This window comes from Oryctolagus cuniculus, chromosome 9 (assembly GCF_051225735.1).
Source record: "Oryctolagus cuniculus isolate XC-2025 breed Fujian yellow rabbit chromosome 9, ASM5122573v1, whole genome shotgun sequence".
In the NCBI taxonomy this organism is placed as follows: domain Eukaryota; kingdom Metazoa; phylum Chordata; class Mammalia; order Lagomorpha; family Leporidae; genus Oryctolagus; species Oryctolagus cuniculus.
Genome location: NC_142875.1, coordinates 111,034,738 through 111,059,369, shown reverse-complemented (window position 1 = coordinate 111,059,369; position 24,632 = coordinate 111,034,738).

Sequence of the window (24,632 nt, the reverse complement as noted above, 5' to 3'; positions counted from 1 at the left end):
TCTTTCTAATTGAAAGGCAAGTAGAGCCCGGTGTGGTCTGCATGTGACTGGGCGATTTTACAAATCCACAGACCCCACTGACTTGGGACTGACCTGGAGGGTTAGCAAGTGGTGAGGCACCCACTTAGGTCTGTGAAGCAAGGGCACATTGCTCCCCTCCCCGCAGTCTATAAAGGCTCCAGATTCAACATGCCAAGGCACAGCACCAAGTGAACTCCACTGGGCAGGAAGCTGGCTCCAGGAATGCCCCGGCACTCTGTACACAGGGAGGCTCACAGGGCCGAGTGTACCTCCAGCTCCCTGTGACTGAGGGAATCCTGTGACTGTGTGATAGGGCATGGGGTGTGGCTGGGTCTTTGGACAACAACTGGGTCTGTCTCCATAGACGGGGTAGGTCACCACAAAGGACTCCACACTCACAATGAAGAGTGCACAGATCCTTTGTGGAGTTCATGCGCCATCATGGGTAGGGTGTGTGGGCACTATGGGCTCACCCTGGGTAGTTCACCTTGGCAGAGAGGGCTGAGGCTGTGAACACACCAGCTGATGAAATCATACCCTCCCCACTGCTCATGATAGAGGAGCTCTACCACACCCAACCTGGGTGTCACTCTGGACTCTTGCCCCACCCTCAAGCACTGGCCTGAGCTCCTGGCCTCACCCAGCACACACCTCTGGATATCCACTGCAGGAGCAGATATTCCACTAAGCCAGAGAGGCAGATTTCAAAGATAAGAGCCCTCAAAGGAGAAAACCAGCCAGTGTTTCCACAGATACCTAAAAATAAACATAGAAATAAAAGAAATATGAACAAGGAAGACAAAATGACTCCCTAAAAGGGACAGAGCAACAGTTCAATATTAGAATTTGAAGATGAAGACATGGATGAAATGTCTGAAAAGGAACTCAAAAGAATGATCATAAGATTACTCAAAAACACAGACAAGCAAATATATGAGTAAAGAAATCCATAGGGGCCAGCGCTATGGCTCACTTGGTTGGTCCTCTGCCTGTGGTGCCAGCATCCCATATGGGCACCGGGTTCTAGTCCTAGTTGCTCCTCTTCTGGTCCAGCTCTTGGATGTGGCCCGGGAAGGCAGTGGAGGATGGCCCAAGTGCTTGGGCACCTGCACCCACATAGGAGACCTGGAGGAAGCTCCTGGCTCCTGGCTTCGGATCGGCGTAGCTCTGGCCGCAGTGGCCATTTGGGGGGTGAACCAACGGAGGGAGGACCTTTCTCTCTGTGTCTCTCTCTCACTGTCTAACTCTAGCTATCAAAAAAAATTTTTTTAAAGAAATTCATAAATAACATGGACGAGGAATTCTGCTGGAACATGGAGATATTGAAAAATCAAACTGAAATATTACAGAATAATAATTTAATATGACAAGTAAAATATAGTGGAAAGTCTTAACAACAGATTCAGTGAAGCAGAAAAAAGAATGTATAAGCTAGAAGATGGATCTTCAGAAATATTTCAGACAAAAAAAGAAGAAAAAATCAGAAAGATTGAAAATAATGTTCAAGATTTACAGGATGCCATCAAACAACCAAACATGCGTGTATTAGAAAAGAGAATGGATTAAAAGAACCATTCAATGAAATAACAGCAGAATAATTCCCTAATTTGTAGAAACATAAGGACATCCAAGTATAGGAAATACATAGAACTCCTAATAGACATGACCAGAAAAGATCCTCACCACGACACATTATGGTCAAACTTTCAAAAGTAAAACATAAAGAAAATATTCTAAAATGTGCTCAAGAAAAATGTCAAATTACTTTCAAACTATCTCCAATTAGTCAGCTGATTTCTCAGAAACCCTACAGGCTAGGAGAGAATGGAGAGACATAGTTCAAATCCTATTTGAAAAAAAAAAAAAAAACTGTCAACTCAGAATACTGTACCCTGCAATGCTCTCATCTATAAATAAAGGTGAAATAAAAACCTTTCAATTAAATTTGTCACCATCTGTCCAAGCTTACAAATGATACTTAAGGATGGGCTACACACAGAAACAGAGAAAGATGATCAGAGTCATGAGAGAATGTAAAGGCAGAAAATTTCTTGGTAAAAGTACAAAGGACGGGCTGGCACTGTGGTGTAGTGGATAAAGCTGCTGTCTGCAGTGCCAGCTTTCCATATGGGCATCGGTTCAAATCCCAGCTACTCCGCTCCCAATCCAGCTCCCTTGGATACAAATGGTCTAAATTCTCCAATTAAAAGACACAGACTGACTTAATGGATTAAAAAAAGACCCATCTATTGGCTGCCTACAAGAAACACACCTCAGGGCCAGTGATGTCGTGTAGTAGGTTAAGCCTCTACCTGCAGTGCTGGCATCCCATATGGGTACCAGTTCAAGTCCCAGCTGCTCCACTTCCAATCCAGATCCCTGCTAATGGCCTGGGAAAGCAGTGGAAGATAGCCCAAGTGCTTGGGCTGCTGCAACCACATGGGAGACCTGGAAAAAGTTCCTGGATCTTGGCTTTGATTGGCCCAGCTCCAGCTGATTGCAAACCAATGGGTTACAGACACGTTGGGAGTGAATCAGTGGGTAGAAGACCTCTCTCTGTGTCTCTGCCTCTCTCTGTCTGTAACTCTGCCTCTTAAATAAATTAATTAATTAAAAAAAGAAACACATCTCACCCACAAAGATATATACAAACTGAAAGTGAAAGGATGAAAAAGCTATTCCAAGCTAATAGAAAGCAAAAATGAGCAGGAGTAGCCATTCTAATATCAGACAAAATATAAAAAGCTATTAAAAATGCAAATAAGGCATTATGCAACAATTAAGGGATTAATTCAACAGGAAGATGTGACTGTAGTATATATATGTGTATCCAATGCTAGGGCACCTGGCTATTTAAAACAAATGTAAATGGATCTAAAAGAAAACATAGGCTCCAATACAATAATATTAGGGCACTTCAACAACCCACTTTCTTCAATGGAAAGAACAACTAGATAAAAGAAATCAACAAAGAAACAACAGAGCTAATCTACACTATTGACCAAATGGATTCAATATGATATCTATACAAAATTTCATCTGACAGCTGCAGAATATATAGTCCTTTCATCAACACTTGGTGCTTTCTCTAGGATAGACATATGCTAGGCCATTAAACAAATCTCAACAAATTTTAAAAAAAAACTGAAACTGTACGATGTATTTTTTAACACAATGGAATGAAGCTGGAAATTAATAACTTAAGAAACTCTAGAAAATATACAAATATATGGAGACTAAACAACATGAATGAACAGTGGTCACAGAAGAAATCAAAAGCTAAACCTAGAAATAAATACAGGTAACAACACAACATATCAAAACTTATGAGATACAGTAGTGTTAAGAGGAAAGTTTATAGCAATTAATAACTACATCAAGAAATTGGAAAGGAAACAAATAAAGGATCTAACAATGCATCTCAAGGATCCAGAAAAGTAAGAACAAACCAAACCCCAAATTAATAGAAAAAATAATAAAAATTACAAAATAAACAAAGTTGAAACAAACAAAAAAAGATCAGTGAAATGAAGAGCTGTTCTTTTGAAAAAAAACAAGCAAACTTGATACACTATTGGCCCAACTAACCAAAAAAGGGGGAGAAGACCCAAATTAATAAAATCCGAAAAGGCGATATTACAACAGATAGTACAGACATAAAAAAATTCATCAGGAATTACTACAGTTACAGGCCACCAAATTGGAAAATCTAGAAGAAACAGATTTCTGATACATGCAATCCACCAAAATTGAATCATGAAGACATAGGAAGTCTAAATAGACTGATAACTAAGACAGAGATTGAATCAGTAATAAAGACCCTCCCAACAAAGAAAATCCCAGGACTGGGTGGCTTTACTGCTGAATTCTACCAACTTCTTAAAGAAGAACTAATTCCATTCTCAAACTATTTAAAACAATTGAAAAGGAAGGAATCTTCCCAAAGTCCTTCTATGAGGCCAGCCTCACCTTAATTCTAAAATCAGAAAAAGAGACAACAAAGAAAAAGAGACAACAAAGAAAAAGAACTATAGACCAATATCCCTGATGAACACAGAAGCAAAAATCCTCAATAAAAATACTAGCTAATAGAATCCAATAACACATCAAAAAGATCATTCATTCCAACCAAGTGGAATTTACTCCTGGTATTCAGGGAGGGATGGTTCAACATATGCAAATCAATAAATGTGATGCATCACAATAATAAATTGAAGAATAAAATCATATGATTATCTCAATAGATGTACAGAAAGCATTTGATAAAGCACAACATTCTTTCATGATAAAAACCTTAAGCAAATTGGATATAGAGGGAATATTCCTCAACACAATGAAGACAATATATGACAAGATCCAGAACCAAAGATGCCCATTCTCATCATTACTATTCAATACAGTTCTGGAAACTTTAACCAGAGCCATTAGATAGAAAAAAATAAATCAAATGGATATAAATGGGAAAGAATGAATTCAAATTATCCCTGTATGCAGATGATATGATCTATACATAGGAGCATCAAAAGACTCCCCTAAGAGATTACTGGAGCTCATAAGAGAGTTTGACAAATTTGCAGGATATAAAATCAACACACAAAAATCAGTAACATTTGTATGTATACAAATAATACCATGCCTGAGAAAGAATTTGTAATATTAGTCCCAATCACAATAGTTACAAAAAAATCTTTAAATATCTTGGGATAAATTTAACCAAGGATGTGAAAGATGTCTACAATGAAAATTACAAAGCATTAAGGAAGAAATAGTAAAAGACATTAAAAAATGGAAAAATCTTCCATGTTCATGGATTGGAAGAATGAGTATCATCAAAATGTCTATACTACCCAAAGCAATTTACAGATTCAGTGTAATCTGTCAAAATACCAGACATTCTTCTCCAATCTGGAAACAACCCTAAAATTCATACAAAATTACAAGCAACCCTGAATAGTTAAAGCAATCCTAAACAATAAAAATAAAGCTGACCAGATCTCAAGACATATTCAGGGAAGTTATCATCTAAACAGCCTGGTACTGGCACAAACATAGACATGTGGAACAATGGGCAGATTAGAGATCCCAGAAAGTAATACACACATCTGCAACCAAATTTTCTTTGACAAATGAGCTCAAATCAGTCCCTGGAGAAATGACAGTCTTCAGCAAATGGTGTTAGGAAAACTGGATCTCCACACGCAGAGGTATGAAACAAGATTCCTACCTTATACCGTATACACAAATCAACTCAAAATGGACCAGGAATCTAAACCTAAGACATGAAGCCATCAAATTACTACAGGGGAGAAACACTACTAGACACTGGCTTAGGCAAAGATTTCTTGGATAAGACCCCAGAAGTATATGCAATAAAGGCAAAAATAGACAAATGGGATTACATCAAGCTAAGAACCTTTTGCATAGCAAAGGAAGCACTCAAAGAGGCAACTGACAGAATGAGAAAATATGTGCAAATTATACATCTGATAAAAGTTTAATTCTGACTATATAAGTAGCTCAAGAAATTCAACAACAACACAACAAACCAGTTAAGAAATAGGGTAAGGGGGCCAGCGCTGTGGCATAGAGGATAAAGCCACCTCCTGCAGTGCCAGCATCCTGTATTGGCACCAGTTCAAGTCCCAGCCACACCACTTCTCATCCAGCTCCCTGCTAATGCACCTGGAAAAGCAGCAGAGGATGGCCCAAGTGCTTAGGCCCCTGCACCCATGTGGGAGCCTGGAAGGAGTTCCTGGCTCCTGGTTTCAGATTGGCCCAGCTCTGGCCATTGCACCCATTTGGGGAGTGAACCAGAAGATGAAAGCTATCTTTCTCTGTCTCTTCCTCTCTCTCTCTGTAATTCCACCTTTCAAAATAAATAAATAAATCTTTAAAAAAAAAAGAAATTGGCTAAGCTTATGAACAGACATTTTTCAAAGGATGAAACACAAATGGCCAACAGGCACATGAAAAGATGCTCAGGATCACTAGCCATCAGGGAAATGCAAATATAAACCACAAGGAGGCTTTGGCTCACCCCACTTAAGATGACTATCATCCAACAATCAAAAAATAACCAACGCTAGTGAGGATGTGAGGGGAAAGGTACCCTAAAACACAGCAGATGGGAAGGTAAACTGGCATGGAAGATTCCTAAGAAATCTGAAAACAGATCTACCATATGATCTAGCCATTCCACTCCTAGGAATTTACTCAAAGGAAATGAAATCAGCATATGAAGAGTCATCTGTACCCCTATGTTTAGAGCAGCTCAACTCACAATAGCTAAAATATGGAATCAACCCAGATGTCCATCAACTGTAACTGGATAAAGGAACTGTGGTATATATACATGATGAAATACCACTCAGCTGTAAAAAAAGAATGAAATCCTGTCTTTCACAACAAAATGGATACCACTGGAGACCATTATGCTTTGTGAAATAAGCCAGTCCCAGAAAGACAAATATTACACGTTTTCCCTGATTTATAATAATATACAGAGTACAAACAAGTATATTGACATTTTCAGATTTGATTATTATTTATAGCCCTTGTCTATACTCTTGAGGAACAGTGGTTTCTCTACTTACTACTTTTTGAATTCTTTATTTAGTGTAGGGTTAAGCTTGTGATTATAAAGTAAATTGAAAATATCACTGTAAAAATTGTAAAAAATAAGAAAGGAATGAGGAGAGGGGGTAGGAGCAAGGGAGGGAGGGGAAGGTAGGATTGGAAGTACCATTATGTTCTTAAAACTGTATATATAAAATATATGAAATCTGTTCCCTTTATATAATTTTTAAATTTTTTTAAAAAGAAAATGCACATTATGAAAATACTATGCATTAAAAAAATGACTGCATGGATGAACACCAAGAACCCGCAACACCATTTAAAAACATTCTGTCCCAGTTGCCCCTCTTTCATTATAGCTCTCTGCTGTGACCCAGGAGTGCAGTGGAGGATGTCCCAAGTCCTTGGGCCCTGCACCCCATGGGAGACCAGGAGAAGCACCTGGCTCCTGCCTTCAGATCAGCGCGGTGCGCTGGCCGCAGTGGCCATTGGAGGGTGAACCAATGGCAAAGGAAGACCTTTCTCTCTGTCTCTCTCACTGTCCACTCCGCCTGTCAAAAAATAAATAAATAAATAAAAATAAAAACCTCTACTAAGTGACCTCCTGGACTGAAGGGCAGCCCTATGGACCAGTGTCCACGGATACAGCCAGACAATCCACTGAAGTCCACATCTTGGGTCTCACGGGCTGGTTCCATCTCTAACTCTGAGAGGGAAGCAAAGATCTGATATAGTAAGGACCGTGCATGTGTATGTACACAGCTGCTTGACGTAGGAAAGAAACTGTACCCATGGCCCTCTTTATAGCCCCTGCATGGAAGGCTCAACAGACAAGGGCAGAGTCTCGTGAATTAAAAGTACAAGGTCAGGCATTTGGCTCACTTCTGATACATGCATCCAAGTCATAGTGGCTGGGTTGAGTCTGGGCTCCACTTTCCACTCTATCTTCCTACTAATGTGTACCCCTTGGAGGAGATGGGTCAAGTGCTTGGGTTCCTGCCACCTACGTGGGAGACTCAGTTGCTGACTTCAGTCTGACCCATTCCCTGCTGTTGTGGCCATTTGGAGAGGGAACCAATGGATGGAATATCTCTGTTTCTGTCTCTTTTTCTATCTCTGTCCCTCTTCCTTTCAAATAAATAAAATAAGTAAAAGTGTTAAAGGGGAAAAAAATAAGTAAGCTGTGGCTGAGAAAGCCAAGACCATGCTTCCCAAGACTTCTTTCCACATGCTCCCATGAGTGAAGAATGAGGGCACACACACGATGTCTCTCAGCAGCTTCCCAGGGGCTGGAGCAAGAGACTCAGACAACCGTTCCCCACAACCTGCAGGTAAAGAGAAGTTTGTGTCTGGGAGAAAGAGCACTGAGGAGAAACAGCCTTTAGGGAAACTTGGCTTCAGAACCAGGAATGTTAGCTGGTTATTGCTATGGTTTGACCAGGCAATCTCAGAAGGTGGCAGAGTCTGAGTTCACGTCAGAACAACATGTACAAATAACTGACGGGCCACCCACAACCTTATCTGAAACTAAAATGTCTGCAAAATTGAGCAACAAAGTTGAAAGAAACAGCCTTTTCCTTGCAGGCTTCCGGTGCCAAGACCCCTTCTGACCCAGTTGTAACTGAGTAAATACAGAAGCCAAGAATTTTTGGAACTCTACCCTGGGTGTGCTGCAAGCTGAGGTGAGAAATATGTGAGTTGACAAAAGTGGGTTGTAGGCCTACTTGCTTTAGGGACTCTCCTATCCTACAGAATGTTGGCTAGTGTTCAAAGTCAGGCCAGCTTCAGGATCCTTGGAAAGACCAAAACTTTTTTCATTTGCCATGTATCATATGAAGAATATTGGTAGACAGCTCTCCTTTTAAGACAGAAAAGCTTCCAAAATTCCATGTACCAGAAATCTTGGATCCAAAGATGGAATTTGAAATCATGTCAAAGAAACAGATACACAGTACTGGTTCTGATGGTACTCTGGGCAGTCTCAAGGGATGCTTTGGAGGGCTGAGAAAGGCCAGTGTGCAGCAGCAAAATCCTGCAGCCAAAGTAGCTCAGCTTTCCTTCCTCATAAAGTGGGGGTTGGTGAAGATACAACTTACAGGGGAAAAATTCAGACAAGCTAAGGTCAATGAAATAGATGAAGGTATAGAAATAGGCAAGCAGGTAAATAGGTAAAGGACAGGTACAGGACTATATTAAGATACTTCAAAAACTTCATAGGAAAATGGAATTATAAAGTAATACTGAAGGTGGTATTACAGCACAATGGGATAAGCTGCTGCTTGGGATGCCTGCATCCCATATAAGAGTGCCTGGCTGGAGTCCTAGCTACTCTGCTTCCAATCCAGCTCCCTGCTGATGCACCTGGTAAGCAGCAGATGGATGGCTTAAGTACTGGAGTCCCTGCCACTCGTGTGGAAGCCTTGGATGGAGTTCCTGGCTCCTGGCTTCAGCTTGGCCCAGCCCTGGATGTTGCAAGTATTTGGGGAGTGAATCAGCAGATGGAAGATCTGTGTGTGTGTGTATGTGTCCCCCTCATTATTCTTTGAAATAAATAAAATAAATCATTATAAAAAATTCAGACAAGCTAAGGTCAATTTAAAAAAGGATTTATTTTAGTTATTTGAAAGACTGAGCTTCAGAGAGAGGCAGAAAGAGAGAGAGCGAGCAAGCGAGCTTCCATCACTGGTTCACTCCCAAATGGCCACAGCGGCCAGAGCTAAGCAATTCCTAAGCCAGAAGACAGGAGCTTCTTCTCGGTCTCCACATGAGGACAGGGGCCTAAGGACTTGGCCATCCTCCGCTGCTTTCCCAGGCACATTTACAGGGAGCTGGACCAGAGGTAGAGCAGCTGGGACTTGAACCAGCACCCATATGGGATGCTGGTGCTGCAGGCTGAGGCTTTAACCCACTGCGCCACAGCACCAGTCTCAAAAATAATAAAGGATAATGTTGGGGCAGGCATTCTGTGTAGTGGTTAAGACACTGCTTAGGATACTGCATCCCATGGGAGTGCTTGGTTTCTAATCCCTGGATCTGCTCCCAATTCCTGCTCCCTGATAAGGCACAACCAATGGAGATAGTAGGTGGTGGCTCAAGTAGTTGGGTCCCCATCACCTATATGGGAGCCCCAGATTGAATTCTGAGCTCCTGACTTTGCCCTGGCTCAGACCTGCTGCTGTGGACATCTGGAGAGTAGACCAGCAGATAGGAGATTTCTCCCCACCCTCAACCCCCAGCCTCTCTCAAATAAGTAATTTTTTCAAGACAAATTTATTTTAGTGCAAAAAAGTTTGAAATCTATGTATATTTTTTCATAATTCACACTTCTATAAACTTTTGAAGGCACCCCCCCCATAAGACATGAAAAACCCCAGTGGGATAGAAAGAGTGCTGTGATGGGAGTTGGGACCAGCAGCTTCTAGTCTAGGCTTCCCAGGTTCTGGTGTGATTATAACATGCGCATCTCTTTGTTTTGCTTTTTCATATGAGAAATGCACTAAAGACATTCAGCTCCAATGTTATTTGGTTCTCTGGCTACAAGGAAGCTCTAGAAGAAACTTACAGTAACTTTCAATGAGCCTGGGAACTTTTCCTGATCTCCTCCTCCTCAGACAATGGGATTTTATGAAGAGACGAATCCAGGAGCTAAGTCATCTAACGCTAGGGAAGACCTCTGCATGAGCAGAGAGAGCCATTCAGAGGTGAAGTCTGCACACAGTGCTCCAACGAGGACTAGACTGTGCGCTGGGTCATCATACTAATGCCAACAGCAATAATCATACAAACATATTAGTACCGAGAACTCCCAGCAGGTCGGACAGAGGCCCAGCACTTGATCGTTTTTGACTCATTTAGTTTCCCCAACAGTCCTCCAGCAACACTGGAACTATTGTTATCTCCACTTGACAGACAAGGAAACTAAGACTCCAGGATCACTGCTGCTAATAGCAGAGGGAGACTTCAACACCAGGCAGTCTGTGGTCGTGCTGTGAAAAATGGACAACGGGGGCTGGCACTGATGCCGGCACCGGTTCAAGTCCCGGCAGCTCTGCTCTCTTCCCGATCTCTGCTAATGTGCCTGAGAAAGCAGAAGAAGATGGCCCCAGGTATCAGCCCCTGCCACCCACGTGGTAGACTTGGATGGAGTTTTTAGCTCTTGGCTTCAGCCTGGGCCAGTCCCGGATGTTGGGGCCATTTGGGAAGTGAAGCAGCAGATGAAACATCTGTGTGTGTGTGTGTGTGTGTGTGTGTCACTTGCCTCTCAGATAAATAAATAAGTCCTTTTTTAAAAATGGAGATGAAGTGGTAGACGTTTGGCCTACCCTGGTTAAGATAACAGTGTCACATATCAGAGGACCTGCATTCCATCCCCGCCTCCAGCTCCTGTTTCCTGCTAATGAGGATCCTAGAAAGCAGCAAGTGATGACTCAAGTAAATGAGTTCCTGCCACCCACGTGGTGTGGGACTCAGGTGCTTAGGAGCCCTAGATTGAGTTCCCAGCTCTTGGCTTCAGTCCAGGCCCAGCCCCAGTTGTTGCTGGCGTGTGGGGAGGGACCCAGCAGATGGGAGCTCTCCATCTGTCTGTCTGTCCATCTGCCTCTCAAATAAAGATTTCTTTAATGGAGACCAAGAGGAAGACCCTGCTGGTATCTGAAAGCTCATGAGAACAGGGAGGAGAAGCTAGAAAACCAGTGAAAGGCATTACCCAGCCTAGAGCAGCTCCTCCTTCCAAACAGGAATTTAGAAGAATGCCTCAGGGATATTCAGAGCAGGCTGGCCAGACACACTGAGTTATTAAGGAGCCGTGAGTGACTCCCAGGGACAGAGGAGGGACAGACTGAAAAACAGCTCTCCAAAGAAATGATGAAATCAGACCACTGGGCACTGGCAGGCGCAGGGGAAGACAAACAGGCAGGTCCCTGCAGACAGGGGGAGGGAGGAGTGTTGGCAAGGGGAACAGCCTGAAGCTCGTGCCAAGGGTCCAAGAGTCTGTCTGCATAGCTTAATGGTTTTGGGCCCATTTCAATGGATCCTGCACACTGCTTAATTCCTGATGTAAATCTAGAAGGGTCAGTTCTAGGTCAAGTGAGCCGAGAGCAGGCTCTGCCACCACCTGTAGAGGTGGAGAAGGGAAGGGACATGTGCTAACCCTGAGATGTGTTTCTCCCAGAACATCTGACTCAATCTCTCACACTCCTCTTCCCCCACTGCCCCACAGCCTCTCCTTCTAGTCCAAGATCTCCAGAACCCCAGCCTTCCCTTCCACTCCTGCCTCTGAAACACTTTCACTTCTTCCCTGCCTACGCAGTCATAGTCACCTGCCCAGGGTCTGCAAAGCCTGGGGGGACAGACAGAAAGAGGCAAGGGTGATGCGGGGTCAGCGGAGGGCTGCGACTACCCAGGAGCAGATGGGTGGACGCGTGCCAGGGACTCCAATGATACAGGGGACAGCGCGGGGTGAGGCAGGGTGAGGGGAACAGAGGAAGGAAGTAAGGGAAGAGGGAGAAGGGAGGGAAGGAAGGAAAAAGGGAGGGAGGGAAAGGAGCAAGGGGGAGGGAAGGAGGGAGGGAGCCAGGGTACTCTGACAGTTGTAGCTGATCCGAGACCACACTCAGGACCTGCAGAAACCACAGAACACTGCTTATAAAACAAGTCAGACACATTCTCTTGAAGACCCCCTGTGGCTGCCGTGTCACGTTTTGCCTCCACTAAGTGGTCCTAATATCTCTGCCACTTTATCTGCCTCGGCTCCCAAGGAGGATCCTCTATGAAGCCGTCTCCTCTGATCTCTCTCACTGCCTTTCATTACAATGTATGTATCGGGCTCTCCCTGGAAGTCAAGCACAAACTTGTAAAGGCTGCTGTGCCAGATGGCCCATTCGCCTCTCCAGGTCCCTTGCCCCCTTCTTTCTGTGGCACCTCTGGCTTCCGGTGGGTGTGGCCAGGGCCAGACTGATGGTGGGAAGAGACAGAGGTCCCTAAAGTTGTGACAACCCCCACCCCCACCAACTCCCCAAGGCTGGAGCAGCAGGCAGTGGTGGTGTTATTCTACCAAATGCCATGGCTCCTGCCCAGGGGCCCCTCCCTGGCAGCCACAGCTGTCCCCACGTCTGGCAGCCCTCTGGCTTCTCAAGTGCTGCACAGCCCTGCCTGGTCCTCTCAGCCCTGGCCGCTTTGTAACACCTCCCAGCAGGTCCTCAGTCACTGTGCATTCGTCCACTCAGTGCCGAGCTGACAAGGTTCATAGTGGAATGAACCCCATGTCACTCCTCCCTCCTTCCTGCAGGGCCCTGGAACCCACACCCTGGCCCTGCACGGGCACCTCCTAGCCAGCCTTTTCTCTTCCCGTGGATTTTAATGACAGCAATGAATGTGTCTCTGTGTCTCAATCACTCTTACAAGGTAAATATGACTTCCAGGAGTAGCACTGTCTTATCTCACTCATTATGGAAGTGAATACGCTTATCAGCCCACTGGGGACAGTGGGTAGATATAACATTTTGAGGGACTACAATTTACTTGGTATTTTTTGAGCATTATCTCTTACGTGAATCCCTAACGACAGCACCGCACAAGTTGCTTCAGTTTCAGATACAGCGTGCGCAGCGTTGGTCATGGCAGCACTAAGGAAGGCCTGAAGGGTGGTGACCAGCTGGGTGTGAGGACAGGAGAGCAAGGGAAGGGGACCGTATCCCAAGACAGGGACGGACAGTGAAAAGAAAGCAAAGTCAATTGCATATTTGTGCACGGCTGGCCTGTCCCCACCCTTTTCCTTCCTCCTCCTCTCTGCCTCCCATGGCTTCTCTATGGGACCTGCTACTTTCACTTCCTCTTCTCCTGTTCCCCGGCTGTTTCCTCAGTCACCACTCCCACATGTACTGTCTCAGTTAGAGGAAATTCAGGCTCACTGTTGCGGAGAAAGATGCCAGATGCCTCCTAGGGTCTAGGAATAACGAGGGAATCTGAGAAAGTAATTCTGCGATAGCCCTGGCATTCCTGCCTGGAATAAGTGAGGGTTATGTGGATGTGCACTTGGGCCATCTTTTGCTGCTTTCCCAGGCCATTAGCAGGTAGCTGGATCAGAAATGAAGCAACTGGGACTTGAACCAGTGCCCATATGGGATGCTGGTGCTCCAGGCCTGGGCCTACCCACCATGTCTCAGTGCTGGTTCCTGCTCTTAGGATTTATAGCAAAGGCTCCTGACTGTCTATTGTTTTATCTATTTTGATTCTGCCATCCAAAGAAATATTTTCCAACCTCCACTAAGTTCTGGCCAATGTACTATAATCAGAAGTGATATATGGCAGCTTCCAGGAAATGTGAGTATAAGACACTTCTTGGAGGGCATTTTCTCCCCCACTCTATTGTCTCTTTCTTCTTTCTGCTGCTGGGAATACAGATGTGGTGGCTGGACCTTGAGCTATGAGATGAAAGCCACATGAAGAGTATAACTAAGTATAGAGTCTGGCTCCCTGACAATCTGCCTGATTGCACCAGCCCTAGACTGCCTTCCTCTAGAAGTTTGAAATGTAAAAGGAAAATAAATTTCTCTTTTGCTTCAAACAAATATTTTTATGTCTTTGTTACATGCACCCCGATTTGATTTTCTCTCTAGTCTTTAGGCATAACAGATCAAGTTATCTTGAAAAAATTCTGGTCCAGAAATTCCATTTACTTCCTTCATTTCTCCAGAGGTGTTTAAATGTGGAACCCACTTTCCCTTTCTCCATAGGGAAGTGAAGGCAGTATTTCCATGGTCCCTGATTGACAAAGCACAGTGGAAATCACCTGGGTTCTCATCCAGGCTAAATCCTGGTCTGTGGGTTCCCTGAGAACAGCTATGCCAAGGCCTAACTCTTAGAGGGAAATATAAGACCCACCTACATTTAGAGATTAGTAGGGATTCAATGTCTTCAAGATGACTTGGTGATCCTTAGATGAAAAGAGGCTTAGGAAGGAGAAACACATCCTTGTCCTCAGCTAGAAAACAACACTCTGTGAGTCAGCGCCAGCCCAACCTGACTGAGACAGAATGGTGTCGCCAGCCTGTTAGGGAGTAATGAGCAGGGGAGGGAAGTGGGACTGGGGAGAAAAAGAAGGGTGGGGTACTGGGGCTGCCAGGGAGTGGACACGGTGGCCCCCTTTCCCCTCTTTTCTCTACTCACACCAGCCATGTGGTACATTTTGATCCCTTCTTTGTCTCCATTACTATCATCCCTGCCCTAAACATAAACCCTATACCCTTTCTTGACTAAGCCACATTCTTCCATAGCAACAGGCCTCTGTTAAAGCTGTTCCCTGTGTTTAGAACGCTTTTACCTGCATAGGTTTGAATGACACCTGTTCAGTAAAGGCTTCCTAGAATTTAGAACAAATATTAGAACATTTCTTCTTGTGCTTCCAAAGAATTGTATGTATTCAAACACACTTCCATGTTTTGCCAAGCTGCTGCATCCTGTGCCCAGGTAGTGCATGAACTGAACTGCAGGCACTCAGTAAACAGAGAGAGGAAAGAAAAAAGAAATGACACCTTCTTTAAATTTCCTATCCCCTAACAAAAAAATATATTATCCCTGTTTTAAGAATGTTAAGGGAATTCCTAGAAGAAAGTGACTTGGAGTTGATTTATGAGATTTTTTTTTTGAGGAGGTGATTTTCTGGGCCATCTATCCTTTCAGGTTCCATACTGACACTGGTTCAGTCTCTGAATGAAACATGGCTGCTTTGCATAGTGTCCAGTGATGACTTCTCCAGTGGTCCCTTCTTCCAAGCTGTGAGATTCTACAAGGCAGGAACTTACTGTGTTATTCATTTGGGGACCTTCTGAGCCTAGCACAGTGCCTGGGACACAGGTGGTACTCAACAAATATCTCTTGCAAGAAAAGTTGAGTGATGTGGGGCTGCACCGTGGTGTAGCGAGTAAAGCCGCCTCCTGCAGTGCTGGCATCCCATATGGGTGCCAGTTTGAGACCTGGCTGCTCCACTTCTGATCCAGCTCTCTCTGCTATGACCTAGGAAAGCAGAAGAAAATGGCCCAAGTCCTTGGACCCCTGCACCCATATGGGAGACCTGGAAGAAGTTCCTGGCTCCTGGCTTCAGATTGGCTCAGCTCTGGCTGCTGCAGCCATTTGGGGAATGAACCAGTGGATGGAAGACCTCTCTCTCTCTCTCTCTCTTTCTCTCTCTCTCTCTCTCTCTCTCTCTGTGTGTGTGTGTGTGTGTAACTCTGACTTTCAAATATAAAAAAAAAAAAGTTGAGTGATTCTAGTATTTCCCACAGTGTTTCCTTTGGCTAGGAATTAGGGGACACTCTCTACCCAACTCAGCATTTCCAAGCTGTCACTCAGTCCCTTCTTTGGAGGTGTTGAAACATGAGTTATTCACCTTCCAAAGCAGCCTGGGCTGCTGGAATAGGTGCCACTATTAGAAAACAGGGAAGGTCCAGAGTCCCCTTTATGGCACCCACAGCAGCAAGGAGCTACTTCCGCTGCCACCACCAGTGATGAATCACTAATGGAGCCAGAAGCCTTCACTGTAGTTAATCACACTGGCTTTCTGTAATCCGGCCTTGGGAAATGACTAGGTATTGAGGGCCATGCCATCCTCAATCCCACAGCTGAGAAGTCAATCTGCTCTTCAACTCCAGTGATTTGGAAATCTGCCTCTCAATCCTCAGAATGGCTATGAACCTGGACGTCACAATGGCATGAAAGAGGAAAGTACTTCTGGGTGGTGAATCAACGCTTGATTACCCTTAACAGTGGACCAAGGAGTGATGAGGACCTGGAAGGGGTAAGCTGGTGATGACTCAGCTATGCCAAGAAGAGATGGAACTCCAGAGGCTGGAGGCACGCAGGATGTATGTGTGTGTGTGTGTGTGTGTGTGTGTGTGTGGAGCAGCAAGGCCCCTTAAAGTGTTTGATTACCATTTCTTTCTCCCTCACATCCCCACCTTCCACTCCATTTTATTAGACAATTAAGCCTTCTTGCTTTTTATTCCTCCCTAAGTCAAGGAGAGTTTTTCGTACATACACCCTGGCCCAGGCACTGCCCTGATCATTGTGGAGAAGCTCACAGTCTCAGAGGGAGACCTAAAAAGGATCATATCATATAGTACAGAAAAAGCATATATGGGAGACCCTTACCCTCAAACTGGAACAGAAAATGACAAAATAACAACCAAAGTATATGAGTGTTTACTGTGCGCCAGATACTGCTCCCCATACTTTATATACATTAACTTACTCAATTCTTTTTTTAAGATTTTTTATTTATTTATTTGAGAGGTATAGTTACAGACAGTGAGAGGGAGAGACAGAGAGAAAGGTCTTCCTTCCCTTGGTTCACTCCCCAATTGGCCGCAATGGCAGGAACTACGCTGATCTGAAGCCAGGAGCTTCTTCCAGGTCTCCCACGCGGGTGCAGGGGCCCAAGCACTTGGGCCATCCTACACTGCCTTCCTGGGCCACAGCAGAGAGCTGGATTGGAAGAAGAGCAGCTGGGACTAGAACTGGTGCCTATATGGTATCTGGCCCACAGGTGGAGGATTAACCTACTGCACCACGGTGCCGGCCCAACTTATTCAATTTTTATACAATGTTATGAGCTAGGTAAGCTTATCATCCTCACTTTATAAGAACGAAAAACAGTACCTGAACCCCAAAGAGGGTCCACAACTTATTCAACATCACACCTAGTACATGGCAAAGCCAGAGTTTGAACATAGGGTGACTTCAGAGCCTAAGCTCCTAACAACTACCCAGCTCTTCCCTCCAGAGATGGGGTGGGGGGGCGGGAGGTGGCTGTGTAACATCGAGGCTGGGACCCAAAGGACAGCTATCACAGGCAGAAGAGAAGTAAGTTGGCAATGGTCTTGGGGAGTAGGGAGGGGTGACTCTGGGGAGGTAACCAGGAGCCAAGTCAGGAAAGGCTAAGAAATTTAGCCTTTAACCTGAAAAGATGAGAAGCCCTTGAAGGGTCAGGTTTGCACGTCAGAAAGGTCACTCTGGCTCACTGGGGACAAGGAGTTAGGGAGATTCAAACTGGACACGAGGAGATCAGAGAGAAGAGGACTTCCCTGGTCACTGACAGCCACTGAACTCTGTAATGGCACTGGGAAGGAAAGTAGCTGGTAAGGCTTATGCTGATAGGACTGGAGGATGGGTCAGATGTGAGCAGGTGAGGGAGAGGAAGTCTCCTTAGGGGACACCTGGATTTCCGGCTTGGGTGACAAATGGAGGGTAGAAGCAATCACCAACAAAAATCCCTGTGGAGGAGCAGGTGTCCCACACAAGCATCCCATCACTGGGATGAGAAAAGGAGAAGGTAGAACCTTCCACCCCCATCCCAACACCATCCTCCACCATGGTCGGGTGCACACGTTCAGCCATCTAGCCTCTCTGGACATTCTTGTTGAGACTCAGGATTATCAAAGATCACTCTAAGAAGATAGGACAGATGTGGCAAAGGAGGGGCGACAGACGACAAACTCAGCATAGAGCCTAGCTGGCCTTCGCCATACAACTCCTCTGGGGCCTTACCCCTGCGTGTTCTACACTGTTGCCCAGTTACAAGAAATCATGGGCATTTGGTGCAGCAGTTGAGATGACAGCAGCCCATATTAGAGTGCCTGGCTTCAGGTCCCAGCTCTGTTTCCAATTTCAGCTTCCTGCCAAGGTACACTCTGGGAGGCAATAGCGATGATGTGAGAATTTGGGTCCCTGCACCCCATACGGGATCTCTCTCTCTCTCTCTTTCTCTCTCTCTCTCTCTTTCTCTCTCTCTCTCTCCCCCTCCCCCCTCCCCCTCCCCCCTACCTCAAATAAATAAATAAATAAAAGCAAAAAGAAACCATGGGCCTGGGGTAGATCTGTACCCTCCTCAGCCTAAGGAATTTACAAAATACATTCCAGGGATCAGTTAGATGCTAAGGGTTCAAGGTTAAAAAAAATAAAAATAAAAAAGCCTCTGTCAACCCAATAATGGAAGCTGGCTCCTGCAAAAACTACGGTGCAATGCATTGATTATAAGAATACAAACCAATAGGAAGGCTCAACATCAAAGGGACTAAATGGAGCAAGAAGGTGACAAGAAGGGTCAATTGTGTAACTTCTCACACAGGGAAAATTCGTGTTTCTTATGGCAGGGGAGCACTGTGGGAAATGGAGAGGTGAACTCCAGTGGAAACTAGATGGAAAGGGCAAGAACCATTCAGCAAGAGAAGCATGTCATGGAAACTTACTCTTGGAGTTGGGGTCTTAGAAGAGACAAAGGCCAGAGGAATCTTTAAGATCCAAGGACCTGGGGTCAGCGCTGTGGCACAGTGGTTAAAGCCCCAGACTGCAACACTGGCATACCATACAGGTACCAATTCAAGTCCTGACTGCTCTACTTTTGATCCAGCTTCCTGCTAACGCACGTGGGAAAGCAGAAGAGGATGGCCCAAGTGCTTGTGCTCTGCACCCGTGTGCAGACCTGGAAGAAGCTCCTGGCTCCTGGCTTCAGCCTAGCCCAGCCCTTGTCATTATGGACATTTGGGGAGTGAACCAGCAGGTGGAAGCCCTCTCTCTCTGTCTCTGCCCCTCTCTGTAACTCTGCCTTTCAAATAAATAAAATGAATCTTTAAAAAAAGCTCCAGGGCCCTGGGGAGTAAGAGGTGGAAGAACTAAATAACACAAAACTTTACAGAGGGTCTGGACACATAAACAGAAGGATGAAAAAACACCTGGCCCTGGGAGTCTTGTAACTACAGATGGGAAAAGGAACATTGGCCTTAGGTGATATGACAAGAAGTGGCACTGTGGGTGGCAGAAAGAGGAAGCAGAGGTCACTGACCAAAAACTAGGTTAAGCAGAACAGAGAACTAGAAGTGAGAAGAGGCAACGAGGTGGGTAGTCATAGAAAGGAGGACTGAGAAGAAGACAGGTGAAGAGGAGGTGGGCATTTACCACCTGAAGTCACGAAATTGACAGTGACAATGAAGTCATCAAGGAAAAGGCAGTAGGAGGTTGGGGGTGGAGGGGAGATGCTTGTTCTTGCAGTATATCCAGAGAAAAGCGGCATGCTTCTCCGGAAACCCTGCCTGGCACAGCCCTTCATGGGTCAACTAGTCCCGTGGGATTCAGGGGGTTGACTGTCATGAGAAGGAGCTTGCACCAGAAAGTAATCAGAAAACAGCTTCCTTCATCTAGAACAGAAGTCAGCGAATTACTATCCTCACTCCCCCGCCGCCATCTTCCCACCTGTGCCATTTCTTATAAAAATAACAACAATAAGTTGCATGGGAACACAGCCACACCCACTGGTTTACTTTGGTGCCTGTGGCTGTGGTGGCGCTACTCACCAGCAGTGAGGTTGTGACAGACAATGCCTGTCCTGCAAAGCCTAAAATACTGATTCCAGCATTTTACAGAAACCATTGTCCAGTCTCTGATCTAGAAGGTCCCATTCTAAAAAGCCCAACAGAACCTAAAAGTGTGCTTGGTGACATCATTGGTTTACATTCTGCTTCAAGCACCTGACATGCTCATAGACTAGGCGCAGTTGGTGGCCTGCTCTCCATGGCTGACTTTGAGTAGCCCTGCCCACACAGTGCAGGGGGCAAGGACAGCTGCATCCACCCATGGGCCCACAGGTCGGGTCTCCCAGGAGGCAGAGCTACCATCTCCCTGCCCAGAATAGAGTCTCACAGCCCTACAGATGCCCAGAACAGACTAGTATCCTGGATGCCATGTTTGAAAAATATTCAGAAGCCAGGAACAGAGGCCCTGCCTGGAGGTTATTTCCATGAGAAAAGCACTTATGTTTGTCTTCATTATAATTAGACTGCAAACTCCTCCAGGTGAAACTTGTCTAACTATAAACTTCTGCGTGCATACTTCATCAGTAAGGGTAAATAAAGTAATAACAGGAAACCATCAGATATTTTGCTAGTAAAATAAGTCAATATTTATTTTCATTCTTTGGTACTTTTGGGGAAGTGGTGGATAATAATTATATGGGAGTAACTGGCAGTTTCTCCAGATCTTACCATTGGATTAATTTCCTTGCATCTGACTGTATGAGATGTTCAAGGTAAGTGGGTGTGTGAGTAATTTCTTGGGAATGGTGCATGTGTGTGTTTGTGGATCTTTTATTAACTTTTTTAAAAAATGTTTTTATTTATGTATTTGACAGGCAGAGAAACAAAAGTGGGGAAGAGTGGGGGTGGTTAGAATTCCCCTGTGGTGATTCACTCCCCAAATGCCTGCAACAGCCCCTTGAATGGGGCCAGGCTGAGAATGGGTGGCAAGAACCCAATTATTTGAGCCATCACTGCTATTTCCCAGGGTGTATACTAGCAGGAAGTTGGAGTCAGGAGCTGGAGCCAGACCTTGAGCCCAAGTACTCCAGTATGGGATCCAGGCATCCTAACCAGCATCTTAACTGTTAGGCCAAGCCACCTCTGCAAGTTTGTTTTAAATCAGGAACAGTAAGAAGTCTCAGAAACATACAGTACATTGTAAGAGGGTAGCAAAGAAGCTTCCATCCAACCGTCCGTCCATCCATCCAACATTGCTGAGCGCCTGCCTCTGCCAGGGGCTGTGCTAGACACCAAGGGCACAACGATGAGCAAATTACACTGAAAGGGCTGTGGCCGAGGCAGTGGAGAGGAGGGCCCCATGGACTGGCTCTGCTCCTGATTCTGGCTCTACACCAGCTAGCCATTCAACCCAACCACCTTTGGCCCGTGGGCACCCAGTGTTCCGTGACATGGAGATGACCCTGGCAGAGTGTGGTCACATTCCAAGCAGGTCCCTCAGCTGGGTCACACTCATCTCACCATCCTGACATCCCTGCTGTACTTGACTCACTCCCCAGCCAGTCCGCAGCAGGGTGTGGTCCCCTAGGGGAGCGCTCCCACAGCCACACCTCCCCCTGCCTTTCCAGAAAGGCCCCTCTTCCAGCAGCCAGCCCTTCCAGTCGGGCAGAAATTTCCTGTTCTGGTAATCAACAGGCACTTTGTTTTTGTTTTATTTTAAATGCACAATACATCCTCAGGCAGCTCCACCCTCTGTTCTAATTCCATTAAATCTATTCCTTTTGGACATTTTTTTTCATGCAGCAGAGAAGAGGACTGGGACACAGGGTGAGAGAGAAGCTGATAAACCCAGGGCCGTCCACAAAAAGGTGAAAAGAAAACGGAGGGTTCCCAGCACCCGTGTTCTCAGTCTTCGCTTTCCCCTCCCTGAAATGTGTCGCCTCCAATCATCAAACATTCTTGAGCCTGCGCCCAGGCTCCTCCCGAGGAGAACTCTGCAGTAATCGAGCTGAAATATATCATGTCACAGGAGTTGGCAATAATTAAAGGATAAGGCAGACATCTGTGTCTTCAGACAATAACACATATGCATACCGCTCTTAATTTAAAACTAATAACAATGTCATGCTAATATAATTAATGCCTCATTCAAGATGTCTCCTGGGGAATGAGCTGTTCTACATAATTGATTCTCCCAGATTCCTGGAGCTTACAATTTTAAGAATCGAATCATTTAACATTTGTGTTATGGAAATCTTTCTGAATAGATTGTATCATTCTCTGTTCTTCTAAGTGGAATGCACTCAATACAACTGATTGTACTGTGTCATTGTATAGCCAGTGTCTGATGGAGTATTCAGGCTCCAATGTATGTTTACAGAACAATAATTATGACCTTCAATATTGACCTGTGATGAAGAAAAATAATAAACTCTTCAGGTTTGAAATTATGGACAGTTGTTTGCCTTTACATAAATTGTTATGGTTTTTGCATTCTTTCTTTTAATACAAAAATCCTAACTTCTTTTTTGTTTTCTTATTTTTTTTTGAAAGGTAGACAGAGACAGAGAGATCTTGCATCCCCTGGTTCACTCCCCCAAATGCCCACAACAGCCAGGAATTCAATCCTTGCCTCCCACGTGGGTGGCAGGGACCCAACTGCCTTCCAGGGTCTGCATTAGCAGGAAGCTGGATCAAAAGCAGAAGAGCTGGGAATCAAGCCAGGTTCTTTGATATGGGATGTGAGCATCCCAAGTGGCATCTTAACCATTGCACCAAACACCAACCCCAGTTTTTGCATTCTTATTTGTGCTGTGTTAATTCTCCTGTCTCTTTCACCATCTTAAAGCTGTGAGCTTCTTGCTTCTGTTTCTAAAAGCTCCCCTGGCCCATAAACACACTGATTCTAATTTGCTGGAGATCAGAATTAAACTTAGATCATGTCTGAAATAAAAGTGAATAGTGTCTAAGAGAGGCAGAATACTTCCGTGAATTTTTGAAGCTCACGTTGGCCACCCGAAAGCCTTTTTTGCTTTCTTTTGGTTTCTCAGCTGTGGCTCAGATGGCTATGCCTGCTATATGAATAACCCCCAGATGAGTCAAGTATTGCCATGAAAGCTACAATAAAAACTCACAATAAATGCATTTCCATTGGTTAGAACATCTCGCCACACGTCATCCAGGAAAAGATCACACCTGCTAATAGAGCTTCACTACCCAGTTCATTGGGCTCCTCCACACTGTGAGCCCGAGGTAACAAGGAGTCCCACTCCAGACGAAAGGGAGACCTTGATACATCTGATGGCCACAACATTCCTCAAAACCTAGGGGCAAGTCTTTCATGGGAGAGGCCAAACCTTCTATTCACTGTAGTGCCTGGGGTCTAACAGTCTTTCCCCTTTGGGTCCACGCATCTCCAAACCTGTCACACAACCAATCCTGCAGGACTGAGCTTCCCAGAGTTCCCATGGAGGAGTGAGAATCTCTCCTTTTTGCCAAAAGGCTCTCTAAAAACAGGAAAAACCAGTGGATGAAAGTCCTGATTTTGATTTACCAAGAAATAAGTTAGCCTTCCGTAGTATCTTCTGTCAGTCACAAAGAGTCCAATGAAGACAGTAATGAATGAGTCCCAACAGGGAGGGAGGAAACAGGAAATGAGGTGGGTTTAGCATGTGAGCTGCTCACTCCCACCCTTGGTGTGGCCTCCAGTGCCATCTCAGTTCCAAAGCAAACCGGTTATACCATGAGGTTCCTTCCCCTGCTAAGTCTGGTTGAGGGCCAGAGAGCTCTCTGTTGGCTGAAGTAAGTCAGGGCAGGGCCAGGAGACAGGATTCTCAAGCCTTGCCTGTGAGTCAGCAGCTGCCTCGCCAGGTGACCTCCAGCAGGCTGTCTGGGCCCCATCTGTAAAACGACAGATCATAAACCTCTGCCCAGGGCACAGCGTGAGATGTTGGTAATTAGTGTTTGGAAAAGCTTGTGTCTTCAGATGAAAGCATTTATAAGTTCTGAGCTCTGTTCTTAGATGAGGTCTTTGTGCAGTTGGATTTGATTGACATGGCAATGGAGCTTCTATAATTTCCTTTAGGAGAACTAATTCTATAATCCCAAGAGTGTTGTGGCAAATAGCTGCACTTATAAACCTCTGACATTTCTCTAGAAATTTACATCTCATAGATGATTAAGTGGACTCCTTCAATTCCAAGAAAAATTCTTTGAAAATTTTTGATTCTGAAAATATTTGGTATAACTTAGATTTTTCTAAATCAAAATGTGAATTGAATATAGTCACAAATCTCACTAGATTTAACTTTGAATATTTTAGAAAGCATCACATTTTTCAAAGTGAATGCTGCCTTCTTTTTTTATAAATTTTTTTAAGATTTATTTATTTATTTATTTGAAAGGCAGGGTTACAGAGAGAGAGAGACAGAGGCAGAGAGAGAGAGAGGTCCTCCATCCACTGGTTCACTCCCCAAGTGGCAACAACGGCTGGAGCTGCACCAATCTGAAGCCAGGAGCCAGGATGTTCCTCCAGGTCTCCTACACAAGTACAGGGGCCCAAGGACTTGAACCATCTTCTACTGCTTTCCCAGGCCATAGCAGAGAGCTGGATTGAAAGTGGAGCAGTTGGGACTCAAACCAGCGCCCATATAGGATGCTGGCACTGCAGGCAGCAGCTTTACCTGCTATGCCACAGCACCGACCCCAATGAATGCTACATTCTAACATTACCAT